Below are 16,223 nucleotides of genomic sequence, written 5' to 3' on the forward strand. Positions count from 1 at the left end.
ATCTCAGACCAAAAGGGGGGACCACACAGTTAGAGCTTGATCTTCTGAGCCAGGGGACAACCAGAGCTTATCCAGGGGTGCTGAAAGGAGTTGGAGGAGATACTCTCTGCTTCCATAAGGTAATATCAAGATTCCTAGTAAGAAACTCCAGGAAAGGTAGCCAGCAACTTTCCAGCATCAACATCACAGACAAGGGGGCAGGAAGGTTCCATAGGAGCTGAAGAGGGAGTCGGTACAGAGCAGGCACAAGAAAAGAACATGACATGACACGGAGGCATAAAGAAGTCCCAGAGTTAGGAAAGAGTCCTGATGATGGATTTCTATCCCTGGTTGTGCCACAGGTCCTCTTCTGAGATTCAGATTCCGCATCCACTACAGAAAGAACTAGATGAGGGCCTTGCCCAGTAGGCTCTGGGATTTGACAGGAGAAGCACCAGGGAGTTGCAGTCACTCTAGAGGACCCTATCTCTGGCTTTAGCCATCAAGTGAATGCAGCATTTCCTGTTTCTGGTTCTGTGGCTACTGTTTACATGCTCCAATAAAGGCAGAGGAAGGAAGCCAGGACTGTATTTCTCCAAAGGAGCGACTCTCTTGGCCAAACTGATTTCAAAATGAGCCATTGGGGGGACTGTTTCACTGTGAACTCTGAGCAGTAAATGGACAAATAACCCAAATGGCATTGAGAAAGAGGAGCAAGTTGAAGAGCATGAGAAGAGAATGCGATTCCAACATTCAGGGCCTGAACTTGCTGTGCACCTGATTCACACTAGAAATACCTTCTCCAGCCCTCTCTTCCTGGCACTGCCTCTCTGCCTCCCCTGGCCCTTGGGGACTTTCATCAAGACATGGGAGGTGAGGTTCAAGTCTCAGTGCCTCCACGTACCAGGTGGGAGTCCTGAAGCATGGTGTTTCATTTTGCCTTCTGTCAGCTCCATTTCTTTGCCTGAGATCCCACCTGCCTCTCATGAAGTTCAAATGAGCTAATAAATGCAGAAGTTCTCTCTTGATCTGGGTTTCATTTACAAAAGTATAGTCATTTTACGAGTTTGCTTAAACATTAAAATACATTTACAAAAATACTTGAAATTTTCACTTATATGTATCTGTTATACTACAATAAAGCAATTACAGAAAAAGATAAAAGTGCGATTTAAATTTGTTTTAACTGACACAAATGGTAATATCATGTGATAAGAGGCAACCTACTTAGATAACAGAGCCAATGATAGCAATAAGTAAAGGGGGGAAATTCCATGTTTTATATACACAGCTAAAATTCTGTTGGTGTATCCCCTACTTAAATTGTAGCTTTGTAAAAGGAAAAGTATGTATATATTGCAGAAATTTTTTTTAAATATAGGAAAACACAAAGAAGACAATTAAAAATAATCATAATTTTAGCCTTCACACACAAAATAAAAGTGATCTGTGAATTTTAAGTGCTAATCAAGTATGAGAGACTAACTGATAAAAAACTTATTTCTCTATTTTTTTTCTCTCCTTTTTTTTTTTTTTTTGATACCAGGGATCGAACTCAGGGGCACTCAACCACTGAGCCACATCCCCAGCCCTATTTTGTTGTATTTTATTTAGAAACAGGGTCTCACTGAATTGCTTAGTGCCTTGCCATTGGTGAAACTGGCTTTGAACTCGAGATCCTCCTGCCTCAGCCTCCTGAACCACTGAGATTATAGGCGTGTGCCACCACACCCAGTTCCTTCTCCTTTTTGACATGCTCAGAAGCTGAGAATTCTTATAGGTCACATAGGGATAGCAACACAAGGGCCTATAGCAGGCAGGAAGTTTGCACAAATAGAACACTCCGATGAATCATAAGCAAGTGCAAACTTAATAGCAGCTGACCACTTAGCCTGAAAGTCTAAGGACTTTAGGGAGTGGTGGAGACTGCAGCAAATTGGAGACCATGTGCCCTAAAACATCAGGCCCTACTCAGCTCTAAATCATTATTTTCCTATTCCCTGTGTGGCAGGTCTCTGATATTTTTAAAAGAAGCTAGGCATCACACAATTTCACGTGAAAGCCCCCATTTTTTAAATGTTAGAGCCTAATTCATTTTTTAAAATCTGCAGGCCAAACTAAAGACATCTGTAGGCCAGATGTGGCCTATGGATGCCAGTTTGTAACCACTGCTATAGGCAAAAGGGTTGGGAGGAGAGTTTGTTGAGGATCTCAGTCGGGGAAGTAGCAGGAGCAGATCTGCAGTTCAGGAACTCTCTGAGGCAGCTGGGGCAGAGGAGGGCTGGAGTGGGGAGAGGCTGGACTTGGTGGAAAGAGTGCATTTGGAGTGGGCGAGGATGACAAGGAGTAGAACAGAGGGACAGTGGTGAGAAGAGGAAATGTGGTGTTGGAAAGTTGATGCAAGAGGGGTGTCCATGTAGCAGATTTGCCTGGAGCCCTGGGGACCCACTGTGCAAGTTTGAGGAAGGAAGTGCCTTGTTTGACAACAGACAACGGTAGAGGAGGAACTGGTGGGTATTGGAGATGCCTCCTCCCCAAATAGCAAAAAGACTAAACAGGCCACTGACTGTGGGGCTTGAAGGTGGCTGCGAGGGAAGGGAATGTGGGCAGGGTCAATGGAAGGGAAGAGAACAAATATGAAACCAAGACCTACACCTCGGTGGGACTGGTGATGCGTCATCTGAAGAAGAAAAGCCACAAGGAAAATGGAAGCCTACTTGCTGGCAATAATTATTTATTGAACATCAATATTTCAGGAGTTCAGCTGGTGCTAAACTTGGGGGATAGGGGTGATAAGCAAACGCAAATGAAATCTATGTTGCCTGTGCCCTGAAGAAGCTTTTTGGAAAAGATAGGAGTGGAATAATCTCACAAATGAAAGCAAAGGTGCAAAACTGAGATTAGTGTTGGGAAGGAGAGGAGCTCAGTGCTCTAAGAGTCCCAGAGGTGGAGACCCAGACTTCCAGAGAAATGAGTACACTTAGAAGTAAGAGAAACGGGGAAAGGAAAAGATTTTAGGCATAGAGGAAAATATGTGCAAAAACCTGCCTGACTCATGGGAAGGACTGAGACCACTGGCGCTGGAGCACACATGGAGGGGCAAGCAAGATTATTTTCAAAGACCCTGGGATCCCTGAGGGGAGGAGGGACGAGCTCCATTCCATTCAGTCTCTGCAAAGGCATCCATTAGAGGTGCTGCAGATACACTTTCTCTAAGAGACATGCAGTGGAGTTGTTTGGGATTTGTCTTTAGCTCATTAAAATAAAGAGCCTCGTCTATTCAGTTTCACTGTGTGCCAGGACCCTGTTCTAAGTAGTTGTCTCAGGAATCCACACAGTAGTCTCAGGAAGTTAAGTGTCTCCCTTACCTATTGCTCTGTGACAAATAAATCCCAAACTTAAAAAAAATATTATTTTATTATTCTCTCTCTTGGTTTGGGAAGAAGGTTTAGCTGGATGATTCTTGCTTGGGGCCTCTTATGTGTTTACAGCCAGATGGTGGCCTGGGAATGGAACCATCTGAAGTCTGGGGTTGGAATAGGCAGGGAGATTTCTCTGCAGGAGTGTGCTCTACCACTTGGCTCATCTGGGGTTTGTTCAGTGGAAATATCTGGATAGTATTCTCCCATAGTGAAGGTCCTTACATAGCTCAGGGGAGACCGGCAGCTGTTGCCAGTCCTCTAAGGGACTAGCCCCAGAACTGGAAGTCCATTGTATTCATTGGTCAGAGTAGTTGTAAGTCAGACCAGATTCAATGAGATGGAATATTACACTCCACCTCTTGTTAAGACAGGTGCATACAGGAAGGAAGCACCTTAGAGGAAAGCCATCGTGGTGATTAGTTACCTTCCCCAATTTACAAAGGAAGGGATCAAGGTTAAAAGACAAAACTTGCCTCAGATCACAGTCACAGCCATAGGCAGGACTGGAATGCAAACCCAGGTCTATGTAACTACAAAACAACTTGTGTTTAACCACTGTGACATTCCTTTTGTGAGGTAGGATGAAGCAGTGGGAAAAGTGCTAGGCTGAAAGTCCTGTCTACTGAGCTCAGCATAGCATCTGACTTGCTATGTGACATTGATAAGCCCCTTCTGACCCGTGGGCCTCAGGCTCCCCACTGTGCAGGCAGGACCAGGCCCCTTGATCTTGCATGCCAGCTAGGCTCTGGGATTCTAGAGTCCTGAGGGTCTATGCTGCACCTCTGGGCTCCTTGGTCACTCACTGACTGGCTGCTTAGTACATCAGCATGTCCACCCCCTGCAAGGGGCAGGAGCCTCTGCTTTGCCTCTTGCCAGTTCATCTTAGCAATCTGCCACTTTGCTCCCCTGGCTACTCTGTTTACCTGACCTCTCATCCACTTTCCAGTAAGCAGCAAACAGTGCACTTACATCTCCCCATCAAAAGGCTTCCTTGAGCAGCTGGTTCCTTCTTGACTCTGAACTTCATGGTGGCTGAGATGAACATCTTTTGATGTGAGACAGGGCACATCAGGCTCTGCTGCACTTTGCAAATAATTGGAAGCTCAGAAGAGTTCATTGAATAAGTGAACAAACATTCATGTAAGTGATTCCATGCTTTTGTTTTGTGCAAACTGCCCAACTGTATTCTAGACTACAAACGGTTGAGGACAGAAATGTCTGACATGTTCATCATTGTGTCAACAGTGCCTTAAAAAGCAACTGACCTAGAGTAAGTAATCAAACCATTATATGTTTTGGTTGCATCTGCAAAATTTGTCTAAGTCCTGCCATTAATTTTTTCCAACTTCCATTCACCCATGAAAACATTTGAGCACAATTTTGCTCTTTTGTCTATTCTGTTTAGTTCTTGGTTTTATTTTCTTTATTGGTTTTAATCCTGATTTTCCACCCCTAGGAAGATTCTAATTTACATTAAGCCAACAAAATTTAAACTTGCATTTAGGCCTTTTCCTCTTCTTTTCAGGCTAAAATTAAATGAATGGAAAAAAAAAAAAACATAAAAAGAGATTGAGGTTCTAAAGCCCTGAGTTCTAGACACAGTCTTCCCAAATTCCTTCTTCTGAGATGTTTTGCATTTGTCCTAAGACAGAGTTGGAATAGCAGTGGATAATTTATTTTTTTTAATAATGGAAGATATACACAAATACAGTTCTAAGCAGACACAGCTGGAAGTGGGGCAGTGCTGGTTGGGGTGCAGACACCAGGCCTCTCATTGCCACCCTTGCTGTCTGTGGCCTCCTCTGAGACCCTTTTGCTGAAGTGGAGCTCTGCTGAGCAAGGTGATCCTTCAGGGCACTCCAACTCTGAGATAGAATGATTTATAGCCCTGTTAATCCACTGGACTGTCAAAAAGGACCGCATCAGCAGACACATGCTGAGATAAAGCACTTCCACACACACACGAGATGGAACAGTGGCTCCAGAAGCTGTTTAGCAAGCTCAGTCTTTTCTCTCATAGCTTCCTCATTTGTTCAAGTTTTTGCCCTCTTTATTTTCATTTCCTGGTTTCTTCTCACATCCTTCCTCTTCCCTCCCCAAAAAGGGTTACCAAAAATTCTAACCGTTTCCATTTTTACTTTTTTTTTGCTCTTGTTGGTGGTGCACTCCCTCCACACCCTCATCCTGGTCTGTGCAGATACAGATTTATTGCTGAGTTTATTAACTTTGGCTTAAATCACATCTCGATTTCTCCACAAAAGGGGGGGCAAAGGGGAAATGAAAAGACTTTTGTGGCCATGAGAGTATATTCTAGAATTTCGTAGAGTATTATGTTTTGATTTGTTTTTTACTCAATTGAGCTTTTTAAAAAGACTCAGTAAAAATTCAAACAGAATAGATGAGAACCACAATATATAACTAAAAGAATACTTCTCAGCTTGCCTCACCCATCCCAGCTCCCAGTCTCTATCCCCTTCTATTTGACATATGCTATTAACTACTTCTGAGCATCTTTTACATTGTTTATGAAAAAAAAAACTTATATTATTTATTCAAAAAGTTTTATATTATACAAAGTTTTGTTTAAAAAATTCACTTAATATCCTGCAGATCTTAATGAAACAGCACATGTCTATCTCAATCTTTTTGAACAATAAAGTTGCACTGTACATTTATACTAATTTATCAAATTAATGCACACATCTCCCTATGGGTACACATTGAAATTGGGTAGATGCCATACAAAAATGTTGTTTTACGCAAATGGAAATGTGCTGCTTATATTTTTGCAGTTACCTATTTTACTTTATGACATGTTTTTGGTTATTGCTTCATATCAGCTAATACAGAGCTACCTTTCTTATTTAATAAAGGACTTTATTTTTTTAGAGAAGTTTCAAGTTCACAAATGAGTGGAAGGTACAGGGTGCTTGGTGCTTGCTCTGTAGCTACTGCCCTCACACATGCATGGCCTTTCCCACTGTCGACATCCCCCACCAGAGAAGGATATTTGGTACAATGGATGAACCTATATTGACACACCATAATCACCAATGTCTATCATTTACTTTATCTTTTACTATCTTTCTTGGTGTTGTATATTCTAAGGGTTTTGATAAATGTATAATGACATGAATCTACCATTATGGTATCCTACAGAATAGTTTCACTTCCCCCCTGTGCTCCTTCCTATCCATCCCACCCTGTCCCCAACCCATGACAACACTTGATCTGTAGAGTGTCTCCATGGTTTTAACTTTTCCAGAATGTCATATAGCATGCACTCTTTTCAGATTAGCTTCTTTTACTTTAGTAATATGCACTGAAGTTTCCTCCATGTTTTTCTATCACTGAATAGAAGACTTCCATTCCCTGGCCATACCACTGTTTATCCATTCACCTACTGGAGGCCACCTTGGGCAATTATGAAGTAAAACATCCTTGTTTGCACAATTGTTCATCATGTGTTAATACATTAATCTATTCTGCCATTCTCCATTGATAAACATTTAGGATATTTCTTGGGGTAGTGTCATTATGTCAATACTGTCAACGAACGTCCTTTACACATACCTTTTATTTATCTGTGCACATAGATCTGCAAGAGTAGGTCTTGGTAATGGAATTGCTGAGTCAAAAGATATGTGCATTCTACATTTTTGTGTAACAATAACTAATGGAGTGTTGGTGTCTGATTCCGATCCTGAGTTTGTGTTAGGCATTAAACTTTTCCAATGTGGTAGATATACAAAGATTTTCTTGTTGTCTCTGGATTTTGCACGTTGATCCACTCACTTCTCTTCATCCCTCATTGCCCAGATGACCACTCCATATGCTACCACAGCTTGCCATGCCTCCCTCCCCCAGGTCAACCTGAATGCTACCTTACCTGAGATCTGTCCTAGATTTTCGTGCCACAATAGTCATAGTCCCCTAGAGGAATGCGGCCCCTTTTCTGGCTGTCAGCCCCAAAGCTGCACACACATTTGTTCATTTGATTCTCACCACCATTCTGAGAGCAGGTAGGAAAAGAGCAGAACTCTGCTTTACAAATGAGGAAACAGAACTGGCACAAGCACAGACCCACGGGAGCAGTGCCATATTGCTCTCCTTGCCAAATTCGCGTCTCTCCTCATCTGCTCCTTTGGCACAGGGCTCCTGAGCACATCTCTGTGAAATAGCCTCGTTTATCTCCCAGCCGGCTCTTTTCCAGATTGCAGCTTTCCCTGGCCTGCTCCACCTGCTTCTGCGGTCTCTCTGAAGCCTCAACCCATCATCTCAGACATCCAGTGGCTTTCAAAATTTACAACCCACCTACCCCTAAATGTTCCCTCCTCCCACACCCAGTGTCTGAGCTCTCCTGCAATATTCACAGTTTCTCAGGCAGAGTTGAAAGTCTCCCACTTTTACACATCTGCACGTGCTATTGTCTTGGACATTTCCTCCTTTCAAGCCTGACTACCAAAGTTCTGTGCAGCCTTCGGGCCCAGTTCAATGGCCACCAACTGAATGAAAAAACTTATAATGTATTCTTATCTTTCCTGATACAACAAAGAAAACTATCCCTCTGAGTGCAGATCCCTTTTTTATACCTTTTATAGCCTTTCTCTCACACAGTCCATCAAATCATAATTATGTGTCTTACTGATGCTATGTTACCATACATTAGAACTTGCAAGTAGTCGCTTAGCAGAGCCCAAGCTTGCATGCTTTTTTTTTTTTTTTTTTTTAACAAAATAAAACTGGAGTCATTTTTCTCCTGGATGACAAAGTGAGGGCAACTTCCCGAGTCAGCGCATATAGGTCTGCCTACTCCATCCTTTTTAGTAGTTATACATCACAATACCATATATGGGTTTCTTCTAATCTGTTTAGTCATTTCCCTTTCTGAAATTTAGTTTTTAAAAATCTTTCTTTATTACAAGCAACCTTCCATCAAAACTTCACATATATAACCTGATACTTAAGGAACAAATTTCTAGTCATGGAATTTCCAAGTGAAAGAACATTTTATATGCTAATGAATTCTGCTAAATCACTCTCCAAACAGCCATGACAATTTATTTTCTTTTTTAAAATCCCATTATTATCTTGGCTAGTGATCCCTTGTTATCTGGTGCTTACCTACTCTTCATGGAAAACTTCCTCATGCCTCCTCCCCAGAGTCTATTTGGGGAGATGGGTACCGAATGGGTCCTTGATCACTGATAAAATCACGTCTATAGACCCAAAACAGTAGTTACTGTTATACATGGAAGTCAAGTTTCGGTACTTGTGTGTGCACTATTTAAAGGTAATGATCTTATCTCCTTATTCATTTTCTTATATCCCTTAGCCTCTCACACAGTGCTTTAAGAATATCTTAAAGAATGTGTGTGTACATGCACAAAATATCCCCTTCCCCGATCATGTGTACTACTTGCCTTTTTTATTCTGCATTGGAGTGTTGGAGATACAAACAGGTAAAGAGGTATCAGCAGCCAGTGGGGGGATAATAACACAGGTGAGCGTACTGTGGGGTGAGCATTCAGAAGAGTCATCTAACTAGCATTGCAATTACTAAGTCTTCCTGGAGAAAGCTGTGTGTGTGTGTGTGTGTGTGTATGTGTGCGTGTTATGGGTTAGAAACCAGTGAAGGAGGTGAAGAGAGTGGCAAAGCAGGTAGACAGGGGAGAGGACTGTGAGTGAGTAGAGGAGGTGGCATGAGCAGAGCCCACAGCCTCAAAGCGGGTGACTACCAAGCTCCAACATCCTCTCTCTCTTTTTAGAAATCATGACCAGGATGCTGGTCCTCGAATCTTGGTCATTTGGCATGTTTCCCATCAGTGATTGTAAACTGCTGCCTCTTTGCTCCAGTAGTCTGGTAAAACTCAAAGGTGAGACCCTGACAACCAGAGAACTTCCTTCTCGGCAAGCTGAACCTTTAGCCCTCTTACAGAGCCTGGGCTGCTACCTCTGAGTCCTGAGTTAGTGGATTAGAGCAAGGCTTGTGTGCAGAGGAGGTCAGAACCCCTTCCCTCTTCTTACCATAAAATCTGGGGCAGGCTGCTTCATTTCTCTAAACTTCTCATCTGTAAAATGGGAATAACTACTATCTCATAAGGTTGTACAGAAATGAATGTAGAATATAAGATGAGAAATGAGAATGATGTGCACATTAAGCCCAGTGCCTGATATGTAATATACAGAATAAACAAAAACTACACCTTTTATCTTTTGCATTCCTTAACAACTGTCAATTAAATACAAGGTTCTGATATTAAGGACTTGATTTCACCTTACCACTTTACACATGAGGAAACTACAGCCCAGAGAGGGATAGTCACCAGTAGGAGGGAGGCCAGGACATGTTCCACTGCCTCATCCCCATTATGGCAGTGATGAGACTTAGCTATGCATCCCGACCACCTCTCCTTGACCCACAGACATCTTTCCCTCTTGATCCTCAGCAAAAGGCCCTGCTTTGGAAAGTGGCCATCCCATTTTCTTTTCCTGAGGGTCTTTTCTTCCTCAGACTTTTCCTATCATCTATTTTATCTCCATTATTTCCCATTAACCCTGCTTCCTCCCTCCTCTTCTCCACCAGATACTGCTTGATCCTCACAACTATTTCACTTCTTTCTTCCAGGTCCCACAAGATACTGCGCTTCCTTGCCTTGTGCCTCAGTGTGGGATAGTTTGCAATTAGGGGTTCTTCAGTCCAAGAAATTTCATGTATAGCTTTCCTTATGGGATGCTTCATGATTGTCATAGCTATAGACCTTTCCACAGCTCCTCTGGATTTAATATCAATAGTTAACTTAGCACTATGTTGAGGACCAATCATGACCACGTTACAGATATTAACTCATTTGATCCTCATAGCAACCCCATGAAATTTTGAGATATTATCAACAGCTCCAATTTACAGATAAGGAAAGCGAGATGCAGGAAGATTAAGTAACTTGATCACGGTTTTACAGCTAACAATTGGAGGAAGCAGTTGGCTCCAGAGTTGTTCCAAAGCTGCTCCTAGACTCAGGCTCTGCCTGGGTCTTTGCCTTTGCTTCATCCCCTCCCCGGGCTGCTTCTTCCACTCTCTGCCTGGCTTCTCTAGGAATCCCTTCCTTTCCCAATCATTTGCACACAACTCCTCACCCCAGACACAGTTTCCAGTGAATCCAATGCAAGACATCCCCTCAAATCTAGCCCCAAACTTAACACCATTAGTAGTTGGATGTACACAAAAAATGGTTTCCCTATTGGATTAATTTGTTTTTCTTAAATGATTGTCCTTAGAAAAATTCACATAGTTTCCGGAAATGGAAGCTGCCCTAGACAACCCAAGATGATGATGACCATGATGACAATGACCACGATGACAATGATGATGATAAACACCTCTTCTGGAAACATTGTGCTAAGCTCCTAAATGCATGACTTGGTTTGACTACCCAGCAACTTCTGAGAATACTGATATTCTCTATTCAGGGAATGCCTCCATCATAATGGCCACCACCAACAGCCACAGCACTCTAAATCTATTTATCTTCTAATCATTATGATATTTTTAACTTCCATTTTGATGACCAACAGAAACCTCAAATTTGATACAGTCATATCTGAATTCATCACCTCTTCTTGCCCTACGGCCACAGTCAGACCACTATGCTTCTCTGACCCTGTTTGGTAATGGCCCCACCCCTTTGGCTCATTTCCTCCCCCCCACCAGCCCTTGCAAGTTATGCCAATCTGTTCCCTTATCACATCTCTGGGTTCTCTCCCTTCCTTTCCAAACCTAGTGTTTTCTACATTCTTTCTATTCCCTCAACAATTATTTAAGACTTTGTCCTCATCTTGCATATGAACATTCTGAGACCCAGAATGCTAAAGCATATTGCTTGAAACACACAATACTTCGAAGGCAGAGCTAGGATTGGCACCCAGATCCATCTGTCTCCAAGCCCTTGCCCTTTCTATCATGGCACTGGGTTCCATTCACAGGAAAGTGTCTCACTAGCAAAATTCTGGGGCTGAGATACCTTTAGGTTTCTTAATAAGAAGAAATTATTATAAATAACTCAGTATAGCATATTAAGTAATACTCACTATCCAGAAGTTATTTCCTTTTCAATTTCTTTCAGTGTTTTTAACATAGGTGGAGAAAGTCCCATTTGGTACTAGAATATCATGAATATCTCTATAGCACTTGCTAATCTTCCCTTTCAATAAAAAGAGGGCATGCCTCAGGCACAGAACGTTGGCAGGCAACAAAATCAAACTAAAATGTACTAACGTTGTTTTGTTTTCATGGTTACTTTCTATTTATGGCAAATGACACTTGTTTTCCCCCGTATGGTAATGGCAGTGATAAAAATTTTTTCTTTAAAAATAAATGTTTGGAGTTTTAAAAGTGAGTCAATAATCTAGTAAATCATAGTACACCTGTTACTTAAAATAGCAGAAATAGTGATGGTAAAATGTGAAGAGCAGAACATGACAGTGGGAGGGGAGGGTGACCAATAAACACGTCATTTTGTAGGATACAAAGTTATGCCTGCCAACTCCACAGTGGCTCTTCAGAGTCAGGAACTCCTCTCCTCAATAACCCTCAAGGCACTTCCTCCCACTACAGCCTTGTTCACTTTAGAATGGAAGGCCCTTGGATGTCACCAAGCCAAGCTCTCATTCATAGATGAAGACTGAGGCTCAGAAAGAAGGAGACTTATTAAGATTCCCCGGGACATGATAGCTGTATAGGGCCTAGAACCTAGGTCTCCTGGTCCCCCATCCATGCGCTGTCAAACTGCTTCCATGGCTCACAGACATCCCAACACACACTCTTCATTCCCCTACCTGAAGGAGACTCCTAGCAATCTCTCTCCTACTCAGCAAGAGAACTGAACCCTGTGCCCTGGGGCATCCATTACATTGTATTTAATGGTTTAATTTCTCTCTTATGTCCCTAGGAGGGCAATAGTTTTGTACCACCCTTGGGAGAGTTGGGAAGAATAGTCACTCAAATAATTTTCTGTAAGGTTCAGTTCTCTTGCAAAATCCCAGCTGAGAAAAGCTGCCAGAATTTAGCCCCTTTGAATGATTAATTCTCTTCAGGCCAAGGAGTTCTTTATATGGCCAAGTGAAGTTCCCTGGCTTTAATTTAATGTCATCTCCCTTTGTTCAGTGCCCCTTCCATGTGGAGGATTTATTAGCATGTCTCTCATAAAACTCTAGCATAGCAGGAAATTAAATTCATCTGGTATAATCAGCTACTCAGAAAGCTTTAGTGGTTGCTCTGCTTTACTTTATGGTTGCCAAGGTGATTGCAAAGTGATTGTTTGATAACTTGTTCTAGGATCTTTCCAGGTATTGATGTTAAGTTTAGACATCAACAAACCAAGCCATGAGGCCATGAGGCAGAGCCAGACTCCTGATTCCTACCACCTTGCACCGGACACTTCTTGTTTCTCTACCTCAGGTTCCTCTTTTGCAAACTTGTGTGTGGGGGGGTGATACACTGAAGAAAGGGTTCATTAAACTCTTTCCCATTCTAATTGCCTCTCACTCTAAATTCTAAAGAGGTCAGAGAAAAGAATCTTGGTGAGAAGACAACATCTTGAAACTCCTACCAGTTTTGAGAGAGCAAGGGTGTGGGGTGTGGGGTGGAGAGAGAGAGAAATACCACAGCTTTCTTTTTATTCATTTGTCAAGGCTGGTGGGCAAAGTCTTGAATAGAAGACATAGAATAGAGATGAATAGAAGAGATCTTCTGTGATGGTAAAGGGGCTCTAGACTCGGGAATACTAAACCTGAAGAGGAGAGGGCTCAGGAGAGTTTCCCAAAAGCTGAAAGACAGGCTTAGAAGAAAGAGGGAAGACTTGTTTTCAGTGACCTCAAAGAGGCAGACTTAAGATCCTTGGGCAGAAGTTGTAATATAGATTTTAGTTCAAAATCTGGACCTACCAAAGGGGCTGTTGAGTTTGCAGTCACTAGAGATGGTTCTCTAAGAATTCGGGGATGCACTATATAGGGAGCTGCCTAGAGACTGTGAGATGCTTCATCCCCAAACCCCTGTCACTCCATCTAGATGTAACTCAATGTTAATGGTTATTTTCAGAATCATTCTTCTTTCTGAGGAATAAAGTTTTGTTCTTTTTCTCAATTGCTTTTCATAGCAATTTAAATTAAAATAAATTACTCATTATCCATGTTCAAACAGTCCTTTCACACATGAAATGGTGCAAAAAGTGCATTCTTTATGTACATTTTAATTCAATTATAATGATAACATCTATCTCTTTTCTAAGGCAGCATGCTAAACAATTTACATGTATTAATCTCATTTACATTTAATGAGATAATGCTTTACAGAGATATTATTAAAGACATATGTTTAAAACCAAAGGAATCTGTAGATGTTACTCTACTCAAGGATCATAAAGATGGAGAGACTCTTGCATAAGCCAAGACCCAAGATAAGATTCACGTAAGCCATCCGTCCAGTTATAAGTGTACGGGCATTCTCTGACACCACTGAACTTTACTCCTGTTCAAACAATCATTAGGGAAATTAAACTGTGGGTTTTATTCCTGTTTGGTGGCAGGAAGTGACAGATAAGTGTCTTAAGGGATTGACACAATATGCAATTAGATACTATCAATCACCATAAAAGAGCCTGCTTTTTCTTACATCAGATGAAGGTGCATTTTGTCTACCAAGAGCTTTCTAGTTCAGCTGAAGCATTAACTCTCTAAGGCCACAAGTTCAGTAGGCAGTTCTGGTCAAACTATTCCACTGGGAAATGAAATAACATATGTCAGGCAGTGAAAACATGTGAGGCCATGAGGCAGAGCCGGACTCCTGATTTTCCTACCACCTTGGACCGGACACTTCTTATTTCTCTACCTCAGGTTCCTCTTTTGCAAACTTGGGTGGGGGGGATACACTGAAGAAAGGGTTCATTAAACTCTTTCCCATTCTAATTGCCTCTTATTCTGAATTCTAAAGAGGTCAGAGAAAAGAATCTTGGTGAGAAGACAACATCTTGAAACTCCTACCAGTTTTGAGATGTAGGAGAGAGAGCAAGGGTGTGGGGTGAGGGGTGGGGAGAGAGAGAAATACCACAGCTTTCCTTTTGTCCATTTGTCAAGGCTGCTGGGCAAAGTCTTGAGACTTCCTAGTTGACATAAGCAGTTTCCCCTTCTTGATTTAGTGCCTGTGGGTTTATAGAAGGGTGTTTCCCCAAACATTCAGTTAAATTTTTTAGTGACTTATGTGTGCATCTAAATAAATGATCGATTAATGTTTGTCTTAAAAGGGTTTTCTTAGTTCTTTTTTGTTGTTTTTTTGGGAAAGATTAAACAATATGCTTATTTATTCCATAGTTTCACAAACAGGAAGGGGGTTTTAAATGGTTTAGTTCCACAATTCAGTGTAGATGTATATTTAAAGAAACATTGCATAACATGCACCACCTCTTCCTAAAAATGCATCATACCAGAGCCAATTTTGGAAAACACAAATATGGGGTGGGTATATTTTGAAAATTATGGGAACATAATAGATCCTTAATTGATATCTGTGGCTTTTATGGGAAATATTTGTTTTTATGAGGCATCTGTCTTGCAAAAAGACAATTTCTGCTATTGACTGAAGTTCATGGAGACATAGATTGAGTTTTGTTTCTGAGCTTTACTTCCAAAGTGAACATTCCACTTAATTCCTGAAGTATTTTATTGTTCTGATAAAGAAGAGTAACAGTATATTCTAAGTGACTACTAAGTAATTTATGTAAACTTCACCAATAATCCATATTTGGATGACAAGAGCACTTTCATGTTCATTATAGCACTTGATTCTCACTCACCCCAATGAAAGTGACTTTATCCCCCACCTTTTAGAGATGAAAGAAATTAGACTCCCTCCTTGCAATTTTCCCAAGGCAAGTGAACAGCAAAGTTCCCTGGCAGATAATTCTGGAATCTGGGTATTTAATTCCAGCCATAGTGCTTCTCTCCTCTGCTCTTTATGCACGCCATAATGCAGTACATTGAAAAGATTTTAAAATGGGCCCTAGTGTTAGGCAGATTTGGGTTCGAATCCAGCTTCTATCACTGCCTGACCATTGCCCCAGGGCAAGCTGTTTGCTTCTTTGAGCTCCATTTGTGAATTAAGCTAAAAATAGCCCCCCATGGGACTGTGGGAAGGATTAAATGCAATAATGCACAAAAAGCACATAGTGGAATGTTTCATAAATGTTACCCATTGTTATGTTGTTATGTAACCTGCAAAGTATGTTTGGTTACACTACATGAATACTTTCAGTTTTTCAAAAACACCACTAATACATGAGAAATCAAACCCTGAAAATTAAATTTTTTCAACAGTAAAGTCATATGCCAGATGCAAAGGAGAAATACCACAGCTTTCCTTTTGTTTTAAGACCTCAGTTTTAAGGCTTGATCCAACTTTGTTAGTGGAGAATTATTTTGCTTTCTGTAGTTTCAAAATGTTCTTCATGCCAATACACTTTTAATCATATGAATTGTATGAAATTGCCATTTTTATAATTTAAATAGGGAAAATGGTGGCAATTTCATATGGCACAGCCCAACAGATGAACAAATTATCCATCAGATGAAGGGTGTTTTTTTTTTTATGTTTTAGTTACAATGGAGTTAACTGAAGAAATTAAGTTTGAAAGGAAATGTACATTGTTTTCATTTTCAACACATCTCCAGAGGAACAGATAGCAAGGGAGTTAAAAACAAGAATTAAAAACAAAATCTCTTGTATATATATATATATATATATATATATATATATATATATATATATATATA

General features: G+C 41.1%; 1 protein-coding gene across 1 annotated transcript in view; it reads left to right on the top strand.

Moving 5' to 3' along the window:
* Nucleotides 1-1,701: 1,701 nt before the first annotated feature.
* Nucleotides 1,702-16,223, top strand: part of Adrb2 (adrenoceptor beta 2) — a 17,273-nt gene continuing 2,751 nt past the window's right edge. Inside the window, exon 1 of the mRNA XM_015485943.1 lies at nt 1,702-1,713. The gene's annotated coding sequence lies outside the window, so the exon portion shown is untranslated. The remainder of the gene's footprint in view (nt 1,714-16,223) is intronic.

The sequence above is a fragment of the Marmota marmota genome, unplaced genomic scaffold (assembly GCF_001458135.2).
Source record: "Marmota marmota marmota unplaced genomic scaffold, marMar, whole genome shotgun sequence".
Classification (NCBI taxonomy): Eukaryota; Metazoa; Chordata; class Mammalia; order Rodentia; family Sciuridae; genus Marmota; species Marmota marmota.